This window comes from Nannospalax galili, unplaced genomic scaffold, assembly GCF_000622305.1.
Source record: "Nannospalax galili isolate Female #2095 unplaced genomic scaffold, S.galili_v1.0 scaffold216, whole genome shotgun sequence".
NCBI classification, from domain to species: Eukaryota; Metazoa; Chordata; class Mammalia; order Rodentia; family Spalacidae; genus Nannospalax; species Nannospalax galili.
This window is the reverse complement of record NW_008339003.1, coordinates 449,290-461,210: the sequence shown is the minus strand read 5'-3', so window position 1 is coordinate 461,210 and position 11,921 is coordinate 449,290. Positions and strand designations below refer to the sequence as shown.

At 40.6% G+C, this 11,921-nt stretch overlaps 1 pseudogene; it reads left to right on the top strand.

The window, feature by feature from the left end:
- The window catches only part of LOC103734688, a 31,167-nt pseudogene extending 20,248 nt beyond the window's left edge, over positions 1-10,919 (top strand).
- Positions 10,920-11,921: the final 1,002 nt, after the last annotated feature.

Sequence of the window (11,921 nt, the reverse complement as noted above, 5' to 3'; positions counted from 1 at the left end):
GTCACATGGGCTTGGGAGGAGCCCCTGGCTCCTTTCTTTTGCCAGTTCCATCTTGTGAAGATAAGTTAAAGGTCCTGCTCAACCATGGCTGGCTTCACTTGGAAGCATGGAGGAAATGATTCCTCTGTGTTGACCCTCCTTTTTGTAGACTGGACACTGGTTCAAGTCCATCTGGTGGGGTTTCCACAGCCTCCTTGATCAAGAGGACAGGTGACTCACCACAGTTACAGGACATTTTGAGAGATGTTCTTAGTCCCCTGGAACTTAGCTGACCTAGGAGGGATAAGAAGCAAAAACTGTCCTTTATGTCCCTCTGACCAAATTAGTATAGGCCTCAAAGTATGTCTGTTAAATATCCAAGAAGGTTAGTTCCACCAGTCGAGTACTTCTAATTACCATGTGCCATGTAGATAAAGCTTTGGCAAAGACCAAACATTCTCAGATAAACCTTGCCTAGACATATATTATATTCCTTGATATATTTATATAATTTGTCACGAGGTTGTTGGACTAATACGGTTCCCTCTGGTTTTTTAAAACTAGCTAAGCATTATTTATCTCTCACATTGTCTAACCCTTCCACCATGGTTTCCCCAGTTCAGGTGCACCCATTTTTCCCATTCCTCCCTTAATAATACCCTTCTCCTATGGTCCCACCTCTCTTGAGCTCCTTCTTTCCCTTTATCCCTTGGGTTTCCTATATAGCCTTCCCTCCCCTCTCCCCTTAAAATAATCCATATCTCCCTAACGCCTGTTTCCTACTGTTCTTTTCTTTCAGATTATTTCTTTTCCTTTACCTCCATGATTCCTTTTCATTATCCTGGTTCTTGTAGTTATGTGTGGATACATACTCACTTATCAGGATTTGGTGCTAGGATCCACGTACGAAGGAGAACATACATTGCTCTTTTGTTTTTCTTTTTTTTTTTTTTTCTGAGTCTGTGTTACTTCACTTAGTATAATAGTTTCTAGTTCCATTCATTTACCTTCAAATTTCATGATTTCATCTTTCTTTACTGCTGAGTAAAACTCCATCATATAAATGAACCATATTTTCATTATCCACTTCTCAGTGGAGGGACACTTAGGTTGCTTCCATCTCTTAGCTATTGTGAAAAGAGCAGCAACAAACATGGATGTACAAGTGTCTCTGCAATAGGATGGTCCTTTGGGTATATGCTAAGGAGTGGTATAACTGGGTCAAATGGTAGGGTCATTTGTAGATTTTCAAGAGTTCTCCACACTGCTTTCCAAAGGGGTTGAAAAAGTTTGCAGCCCCACCAGCAGTGGATGAGTGTTCTCCTTTCCCCACATCCTCTCCAACATTTAATATCATTTGTTCTCTTGATCTTAGCCAGTCTACCTGGGGTAAGATGAAATCTTAAAGTGGTTTTAATTTGCATTTCCCTAATTATGACTGGTGCTGAACACCTTTTAAGATGATTCTTAGCCGTCTTTATTCCTTCTTTTGAGAAATCGCGGTTCAGTTCCTTAACCCATCTTTTAAAATTGGGTTACTTCCTGTCTTGAGTCTTCGTTTTTTGAGTTTGTACTATATTCTGGATGTTAAACCTCTGTCAGATGTGTTGCTGGTGAAGATTTTCTCCCATTCTGTGGGTTTTCTCTTCACTTTCTTGGTTGCTTCTTTTGCTGTATGTAGAAGCTTTTTAGTTTAATGAGGTCCGATTTGTTCCTTCTTGACCTTGTTTCCTGAGCAATTGATGTCCAGTTTAGAAAATCCTTTCCTACACATATATCTTTTGGGTTTTGCCAATGTTTTCTTCTAACAGTATCAGAGTTTCAGTCTTTATATTGAGGTCTTTGATCCATTTGAATTGACTTTTGTGCAGGGTTAAAGATAGGGATTTAGTTTCATTCTTCTACAGGTGGAGATCCAGTTTTGCCAGCACCATTTGCTGAACATGCTGTCTTTCCTCCACTGAATGTTCTTGGCCCCTTTGTCAAATATCAGGCAGCTGCAATTACATGTACTCATATTTGGGTCTTCTATTTTGTTCCATTGATCTACAGGTCTATTTTTGTGCCAGTACCATGTTGTTTTTATGACTACTGCTCTGTAATAATGTTTAAAGTGTGGTATAGTAATTCCCCCAGCATTGCTCTTAGTGCGCAAGGTTGCTTTGGCTATCCGAGGTCTTTTGTGCTTCCATGTGAATCTTAGGATGGTTTTTTTTCCAACTCTGTGAAGAATGTCATGTGGATTTTGATTGTAATTACATTGAATCTATAAATGGCATTTGGTAGGATGGTCATTTTCACAATATTAATTCTTCCAATCCATGAGCATGGGAGGTCCTTCCATCTTCTGATGTCTTCCTCAATCTTTCTTTAAAGATTAAAAATTTTTCATTGTGGAGTTCTTTAATGTCTTTGGTCAGGTTTATTCCAAGATATTTTATTTTATTTTTTCAGCTATTGTGAAGGGGAGTGTTTCCATGAGTTCTGATTGCTTGTAATTGGTATATAGAAAGGCTACAAACTTTTGTACATAATTTTGTAACCTGCCACATTACTAAACGTGTTAATAATTTCTAGGAGTTTTATGGTGGAATTTTTGGCATCTCTTAGATATAATATCATATCATCTGCAAAAGGGGATAATTTGATCTCTTCTTTGCCAACTGTTACTCCTTTAATTTCTTTCTCTTGTCTTATCGCTCTTGCAAGAGTTTCAAGCACTGTGTTGAAGAGGAGTGGAGATAGTGGACAGCCTTGTCTGGGTCCTGATTTCAATGGGAATGCTTCCAGTTTTTCCTCCATTTAAAATGATGTTGGCTGTGGGTTTGTTGTATATGCTTTAATTATGTTGAGGTATGTTCCCTCCACCCCAATTCCCTCTAAGACGTAGGCCATAAATGCATGTTGAATTTTGTCAAAGGCTGTCTCTGCATCTGTTGAGATGACCATGGGGTTCTTGTCTTTGAGTCCATTTATATGATTTATGAAGTTTATTGACTTACATGTATTGAACCATCCCTACATCTCTGGAATAAAGCCGACTTGATCATGGTGGATGATCGCTTTGATGTGTGTCTTTATGTGGTTTGCAAGTATCTTGTTCAGGATTTTTGCATCTATATTCATTAAGGATATGGGTCTATAGTTTTCTTTTTTGGTTGTATCTTTACCTGGCTTTGGTATTAGAGTGATGCTGGCTTCATAGAAGGAATTTGGAAGTTCTGCCTCCATTTCTATCTTTTTGAATAAATTAAGTAGTATTGGATGTAGATCTTCTTTAAATGTCTGGTAGAATTCAGCTGTAAATCCATCTGGTCCTGGGCTTTTTTCAATCAGGACGTTTGTATTACTGCTTCATTTTCCTTATGTGTTATTTGTCTGTTTAAGCTATTAGTCTTGGTGTAGTTTTGATGGATCCTATGCTTTTAAATATCCTTCTATTTCTTTTAGATTTTCAAATTTAGTAGTATATAGGTTTTTAAAGTATTCCCTTATAATGTTCTGGATCTTTTTGGTGCCTGTTGTGATGTTTCCCCTTTCATCTCTGATTTTGTTGATTTGGAGGTGCTATTTCTTTCTTTTTTTAATATTTTATTTATTATTTTTATTTTATGTGTATGAGTGTATTGCCTGCATGTGTATGAGTGCACCCATGTCATGCAATGCCACAGAGGTCAGAAAAGGGCTTGGAGTCCCCTGGAACTGGAGATAAGGATGGTTTGTAGTAAGAACTATGTGGATGCTGGGAATCAAACCCAGGTCCTCTGCAAGAGCACTCAGTGCTCTTAACCGCTGAGCCATCTCTCCAGCCCCGCTATTTCTTTCTTTTAGTTAACTGGGCTTGCAGTCTATCAATTTTTCAGTAGATGTCTGTTAGGTCCATTTGATGTATGGTATTGCTTAATTCAGATGAATCTCTCTTAAGTTTCTGTCCTATTGACCTATCTAATGGAGACAATGGGGTATTGAAGCCCCATACTATTCATGAGTTGGGGTTAATCTGGATCTTAAAGTCCTGTAGGACTGTTTTTATGAAGTTGGGTGCACCAAAATATGGTGAATATGTGTTCATGATTGTAATATCTTCTTGGTTTATTGTTCCTTTGATGAAAATGAAGTGGCCATCTATCTCTTCTGATAATTTTAGTTTAAAGTCTACTTTGTCAGATATTAGAGTTGCAACGCCCACTTTTTTCTTAATACCATTCGCTTGGTGTATTTTTTTTTTCCATCCTTTCACCTTCATGTAGTGAGATGGGTTTCTTTTAGACAACAAAAAGATGGGGTTTCTTAATCCATTCAACTAGTCTGTGTCTTTTGACTGGGGAGATAAGTTCATTGATATTTAAACTTATTAATGAAAGATGTGTATTAAATCCTGTCATTTTCATTTCTGTTCACAGTCTTGATATAGCTATGAATTTCCACAGTTATACAGTCATTGAATTTCTTTCTGTAACCCCTTGTGTATAGTCATTGCTTTCTTCAGCTCTTTGTATTGCTTCAAGAACTCTCTGAAGGGCTGGTTTTGTGGACATTAATTCTTTCAGCCTATTTATGTCATGGAAGATTTTTCTTTCCCCTTCATCTATAACAGACATTTTGGCTGAGTAAAATTAATCCGGGTTGGCATCTGTGGTCATTTAGAACTGGGAGTACTTTAGTCCAGGCTCTTCTGGTTTTCATAGTTTGCACAGAAAAGTCAGCTATAATCCTAATGGGTTTTCCTTTATATGTGACTTGTTGTTTCTCTTTTGCAGCTTTCAGTACTCTCTCTTTGTTCTGTAAGTTTAGTCTTTTTACTATGATGTGCTGTGGAGAGTTTCTTTTCTGGTCCTGTCTGTTTGGTGTTCTATATGCGTCTTGTATTTGTATGGCACGTCTTTCTTTAATTTGGGAAACTTTCTTCCACGATTCTGTTGAAGATCTGGTCCATGCCATTATCTTGTGATTCTTCTCTTTCCTGTATGTCTATGATTCATAATTGTGGTCTTTTTATGGTGTCACACAATTCCTGCATATTCCATTCACACAATTCTTGCATATTCCATTCTTGTGTTTTCTTAAAATTTTCATAATCTTTGCTTGAGTGGTCTAATTTGTCCACTTTATCTTCTAGTCTTGATATTCTGTTTTGTTTTATTCATCCTGTTGGTGAGGCTTTCTCCTGTCATTTCTAATTGGCTTACTGAGTGTTTCACTTCCTTCTTCATTTCAGCCTGAGTATTCTTTAATATTTCTCTTTTCTGAATTCATTCAGAAGTTCATCCCTATCTTCCCTCAGTTCTTTCATTTCTTTGTGTGCTCTTTAAATTCACCAAATTCTTTTATCATGTTTATAATTGTTCTTTTGAGTTCCATGTCCTGTGTTATCTCTAGGGGTTCTCATTGTACTCCTCTAGAGTACTCTTTGTATTTTGTGGGGATATAATTATTTTGGTTTTTCATGTTATTATTTTTTCTCTGTGACTTTGACATGTGAATTTCTTTTGAAGTTTCTGATTCTTGTGTGAGATTCAAGCCTTCCTTTGTTTAGTTTAGCTCTGATTCTTTTTGTAAACTTTATGTGCCTTTGTGGTTTACTTGTTGGGCATGCAAAGCTGGTTGTTCTAGGCTTCAGGTTCTCTCTTTTGATTTTATATTGGAGTGGCCAAATTGCTTTTGTCTTTGGGAGTTCCCACAGAGGCCCAAGTCAGATGAGGATCAGATGCCCTCAGGCTTTCTCCTAAGGTCTGGGTCCCTCCAGGAAACATGCTTCCCTCAGGAATTTGGGGCAGGGGCTGGCCTGGGAGCAGGGCCCAGGAAAGATGCTGGTCTCAGGAAGCTGGTGTCTCTGCCACCCAGGCATGTAAAGGGAGTTGGGGGTGAGAAGAGGCCCTGAAGTCTCCTGGGCACTACTGGGAGGAACTGGGTTGGTCTGGATGCAAAGGATCAGGAAGCAGTGGGGATTCTGGTCCAAGAGGTTAATCCAGGGTTCTGGGGTGCCAAGACAAGAAATGTGCCAGCACCCAGGCTAGGAAGAGAGATGGGGTGGGGGAGCTTGGAGGGTGAATGAGGCTGGGGTTGTCAAGGAGTGGTGGGCAACCGCTGGACTTACCCAGGAAAGGTGCTGTCACCAGGACTCTGGAGGCTGTGTAGTCCAGGGAAGCAAAGGGAGCTGAGAGCCTGACCAGGCCCAGGGGGGCTCCTGGGGACTGCAGGGAGGGATTGGGTTGGTCTGCATGCAAAGGATCAGGAAGCAGTGGTGATTCTGGGCCTAGAGGTCAGTTCAGGAGTCTGGGGTGCCAAGACAAGAAATTGGCCAATACTCAGTCTAGGAGGGGAGCTGGGAGGGTGAATGAGGCTGGGGGAGTCAAGGTATCTTGGGCTGCGGGACCCACCCGGGAAAAATGCTAGCACCAGGAAGCTGGTGGCTGAGTTGCCCAGGGAAGAAAAGGTAGGTGGGGGCAGGACCAGTCCCAGAAGGCTCCTGGGGACCACAGGGAGGAACTGGGTTGGTCTGGATGCAAGGGACTTGGAAGCAGTGGTTGCTCTGGGCCAAGAGGTCAGCCCCAGTTTCTGGGGTGCCAAGACAAGAAATGGGCCTGTACTCAGGCTAGGAGGAGAGACAGGGTGAAGGCGCTGGAAGGGTGAATGAGTCTAGGGGAGTCAAGGCACTGTGGGCCATGGTACTCACCCAGGAAAGATGCTAGCACGCGGAAGCTGTTTTCATTCATTTTTATTAGTGTATATTGATTGTACAATATGATGTGTTTCATTATGGCATTTTCTTTTTGTAATTTTTTTACTGAATTTTTGTGTATTTCATACAGAAAATCATCTTTATACTCCCTTCCCCTTTGGCACCCTCCCATACCCCCCCTCACTGAGTTCATACATTCTGTCATTTGTGTTAAGACCTATCATGTAAAGTTAGTGTCTCGAGATGTCCCTCAGTGCAAGTTCATCCACTGGGATCTAGTCAGCCTATCTAGAGTCCCTCAGTTCAAGAAGATCTACTCTTCTTCATCCAGCTGTAATCAGCTGCCAATAATTCTTCAGCTAATATTCCTACAAGTCAAGCTAAAGAATAATGTTTGATTTTAAAGTATGTGGTCAACTGATGAAAATCCCCTATGTTTTCAATTTTGGGTAAACTGAGGACTACAATGTTGAAGACAAAAGCCTGTGCTGACCTTGCTGATTGTGCTAAACCACCAAAGTATTCCGAAATAATTTGAATTTGAATGCCCTTAGGCAGAGTAAGCTACCCCAAAGTTCCCACAGTGTTTGTTATGTTTCAACCTGGTAACTCTAGTACCAACCCATGAGTATTTCCCTCCTTATCACATGCATTACTTTCTATTCTGTATAGAGTCCACTTAAATTACATTGTTTTTATTTTCATCTTTCCAATATTAAATTTTAGGTTCTTAAGTTGTTCTTTTTCATTTTATAAATGTTCAATTTCTTCTAGCAACTGTTTGACCTGAGTTTCCTGAGTAAACATATTATTGTCAAAGATTTGAAAGGCAAGATAATTCTTCAGCATCTTCCAGCTGGAACCACAAAGAAGTTAACTCATTTTTACTAACATTTGAAAAAGAAATATATGTGTATAATTTTCTAAGGTTCGAATTCCTTGAGGCACCATTCAAACCTTGCATGAGGTTCAGAGTATAATAATTAGCAGTAGCCTGTGCACATTTCCCAGTATATTTGTACAAACATATGTTGGCACTAAGTTCCATATCAGCTACACATCAAAGGAAGATGCTGAGGAAGAATTATTCCACCTCGGGGCTGGATTAGTGTCTCTGCCTCAAACAGGACTCATTGAAAGGTATGGTTTGGGGAAAATGAAAGAATCTTCACAGCCTGGGTATTGGAGGGAATCCATCAACGAAAAGCCGTGCTGAATATGTCTGCCATCATTTTTTCCTGTTATGCTGCAATGATCCTGGAGCAAGCTGTAACCTCTTTTATCTTCAGATTGCTGGTTTGCCAAAGTGGGACCTTACAGTTTCATCCCCACCACCTCACAGGAGGATGGGCGTGTCCAGCATCCACATGCTAGAGAAACTTCTTCAGCTTTTATACTACTGAGATTCATGCCCATCTCTCCTTTGTGTAGAGAATGAAGCCCACTCTCCAGTACAGTCAAACCGTAGGCCAGAGACTGAGAGGAAACTCCGGAATCTGACCTCCCTTGAAAAGCTGACTCTCTTTTTACTACTGTGAGCAGCAACACTGCCAATTTGAGCCTATGTGCTTTACAAGAAAACTACTTAATTTTAATACCATAACTGACAGTGTACGAAATTTTGTTCATTTCCCTAACTCAGTTCTCCATGATAACTTTCTAACATAGATACAGTCATTCCCATTTTTTTTATATAAAGTCACAGGAATCAACTTACCTAAGGTCTAACCTCTAGTCAGAAAATCTAAATTTTAGTCCAACTCTGACTTGAAAACCAGCCAGCTTAATTGTTTTACCAACTTAAGGACTGAGGTAAAATCATCCCAAACCAATCAAGAAAATGCTTCTCAGCAGTTTGAGAAGGTCCAGTGTTAAGTTTTCAGAATCCTGTGGCAGTCATTATTAAAACCAAATTACTTGGGTTGGGTGTGGTGGTGCATGCCTTTAATCCCAGCATTCAGGAGGCAGGTGGATCTCTGTGAGACCAGCCTGATCTCCATAACAAGTTTCACTCCAGCCAAGCCTACATAGGGAGACCCTGTCTTTAAAGAAGAAGAAGAAGAAGAAGAAGAAGAAGAAGAAGAAGAAGAAGAAGAAGAAGAAGAAGAAGAAGAAGAAGAAGAAGAAAAAAGAAGAAGAAGAAGAATAATTATGTGCAAGCACAGTTTAAGTAAATTATTTTAAGATCAAAGGTATGAACTCTCAAAATCATTTGCATAGTAAGTGGACATGTCAAAAATACTTCTTATTATCTTTTTGAAGTCACACACCCAACAGAGAAATTGTTCTCCTTTGAGCAAAACTGAACTGAACTATGGATGTGCTCCACACCTTGCTCCTGAGAACACAGATGTGCCTGTCTAAATCATCCAGAATGGCTTGACTTGCAAAATCTGGTATCTTCACATTCATGGTCAGAAAACCAAGCTCTACGATCATGGAAAAACAGCACTATGTGCCTCTCGCGGCTGTTTCTAGGCACTTCGATTGACCTGAAACCCAGGGTTCTTAGAATATCCCAAGAGACAAAAATAAGGTCTAAGCCATGGGACCCAAATTGGGACAGACCCCTGCCAAGATCAAGGGAAAGGACATATATTCCACCTCTTTTTAAAATTGTTGTATTCAATTTTGGGGAATTTCATACAATCCATTTTGATCATATTTAGACCCCCTCCCTATCCGTACCCTGCTTATAGCCCCCCAGTTTCATGTACTCTGACACATACATTAATGCCTATCAAGTCAAATTTGTGTCCCCAAATGTCCTTCTGTGTGGGTCCATTCACTGGAGCCTGGTTAACCTCTCTAGCATCACAACGTTAAAGCAAATTTTACAAAGCCAGGCACTGTGGTGGTACATGCCTTTAATCCCAGCCCTTAGAAGGCAGAGAGAGGCAGGGGATCACTGTGCATTTGAGGCCAGCCTGGCCTACATATTAAGTTCCAGAAAACCTACTCTACCTCTCCCAAAAGTTACTGGTTGCCAATAGTTCCTCAGCTAAGGTTACGGCTTCTTAGATTCCACAATTTTTTTTTTCCAGGCTAGAAAGATGGATCAGCAGTCAAGAGCACCGGCTGCTCTTGTAGAGGACTGGGGTTCAGTTCCTGGCATCCACGTGGTTGTTCACAAAAATCTGCAACTCCAGTTCCAGGGGATCCAATGTCCACTTATGGCCCCCATGGGCATTATATGCATGGGTGTAAATATATGTGTGTGTGTGTGTGTGTGTAAATATATGTGTGTCTGTGTTCTTTTTGAGGCAGAGTCTCCCTGTAGCCCCAGCTGGCCTGGAACTCACTATGGCCTGGAACTCACAGAGATCCTCCTGCCTCTGTCTCCCAGGTGCTGGAACTGAAGGTGTGTGCCACCACACCTGGCTAGACTCCACCTCTTGATAGAAGAGGGTCAAATAATTTTTGACATTTGTAACCTATCACCAACAAAACTGTCAAATTTCTTTTTGTATCATGTTAATCTTGTTAAATGATTAATTAGAGATTTTTGCTAAAATATTATAGATGGAATAACCTCAGGGTAAGTGGCAATCCAGCAGAGGTTTTGATCATGATAAATACCTGGAAGATTGCTTCATCCAGCCAGTTGCTGTAACCATCCTTGCTTCTCTGATGCATGGAAGGATAAGAGCTGGGCTCCCATCTGGACCAAACTTGCTGCAGATGTGCTGTCTGTGGCAGGTATAGACGTCATTGTCATGATGGCTCTACAAGCTTTTCAAATTCAGGGCTTTTTTGACATTCCATTGGACAATTTATATGCAGAACTGACTGTCCTAAAGTAGATCAGAGAGAATATCTCCAAGTGGAAGAACTGTGCTATTGTCTCACCTGATGTTGGTGGAGCCAAGAGAGTGACCTCTGTTTCAAAATGGTTGAATGTGGATTTTGAGGTGATTCACAAGGAATGGAAGAAGGCCAGTGAAGTGGACCTCAGTGCTAGTAGGCGATGTGACAGATCTGGTGGCTGTACTTGTGGATGTCATGGCCAACCCCTCAGTGGAGCTGCCAGAGTTATGCTGTCTTGACTCACTGAATCTTTTCTGACCCAGCCTTTTCTTTCATTGGCAGTGCTTGCTCTGAAGTGGTAGTAGTCACCAATACTGTACCTCAAGAGGACAAGATGAAGCTCTGTTCCAAAATACAGGTGATTGACATCTCCCCACTTCTTATAGAAGCCATCAGCAGAATTTACAATGGGGAGCCTGTTTCCTACCTGTTCAATCATATTCTTTTATAACAGAATAACTTTTGAAGCTTTTTAAAAATAAAATCAACCCCACCCCCTTGTTTTTCCTTGGTTTTGGTGACAAATTCAGCAGAAAGCCAGCTTGTTCCAGTGTAGCTTTTTACATCCCACATTAGGTACAATAGAATTTATCTTAAATTGGAGAAATCTGTATTGAGATTAGCTGCTAGGATGTTCTAACATGCATTGTTCCATCCTGGCTTTCTTGGCTACTTTGTGAGCCTTGCAGCTTCATCTACAGCTCAGCTGCTGCAAGACGTATATAGATCATTGAGGATGTTCCATAACGACCTTAGGATGTGAAAGGCGGAGCTCAGACTCCATTGCATGTGAATGCTTAGGGATTTGTCTTTGTTCAGCTTTGTAGTTGTTCAGAACAACTAGCAACAAAGCCAATCCATGTGTTACTTTTCAGAAGCATATGCCATACTATAGTAAGAGATTTGGACAACCCTAAACATTACGCCACTGGCCTTACTGTCACCTGAACAAAAAGCCTAACTCTTAAATTTAGTTTTTAAGAGTGGGCCTGAATACTCATTCTCCTAAATATCTCTTGGAATGATCTGTCTCTCGGAGCTATGCTGTTGGAACTGTCTCTGGAACTCTGTTTTTGAAACTGTGTCCCTGAGTCAGATTCCACCCTTAATTTTATTCAAAATGGTTTCTCCAGCTTCAATTAGGCAAGCGTAAGTTTCATTCCACCTTAATTTTAACAGACCATCGGCCTTTTCAGCCCTAATTCTAGAATATCTCAGTCAGCCAAGGTCAGGCATCCTTCCCAATCTCTATTGTGTGGGATGGAGATGGGTGTGCTTCCTTTCAGCACTTTGATATGTTAATCCTCAAGCACACCCACACTCATTCATTACCTTTTCTTTGGTTCAGTATCAAATTGAGCTTGCCAAGGAAACCAGATCAGGTGTCCAGGTCACAAGGCATGAGAACACAAGTTTGCTGGGGATAATTAAAAGTCAGGAGTCCAGATTATGT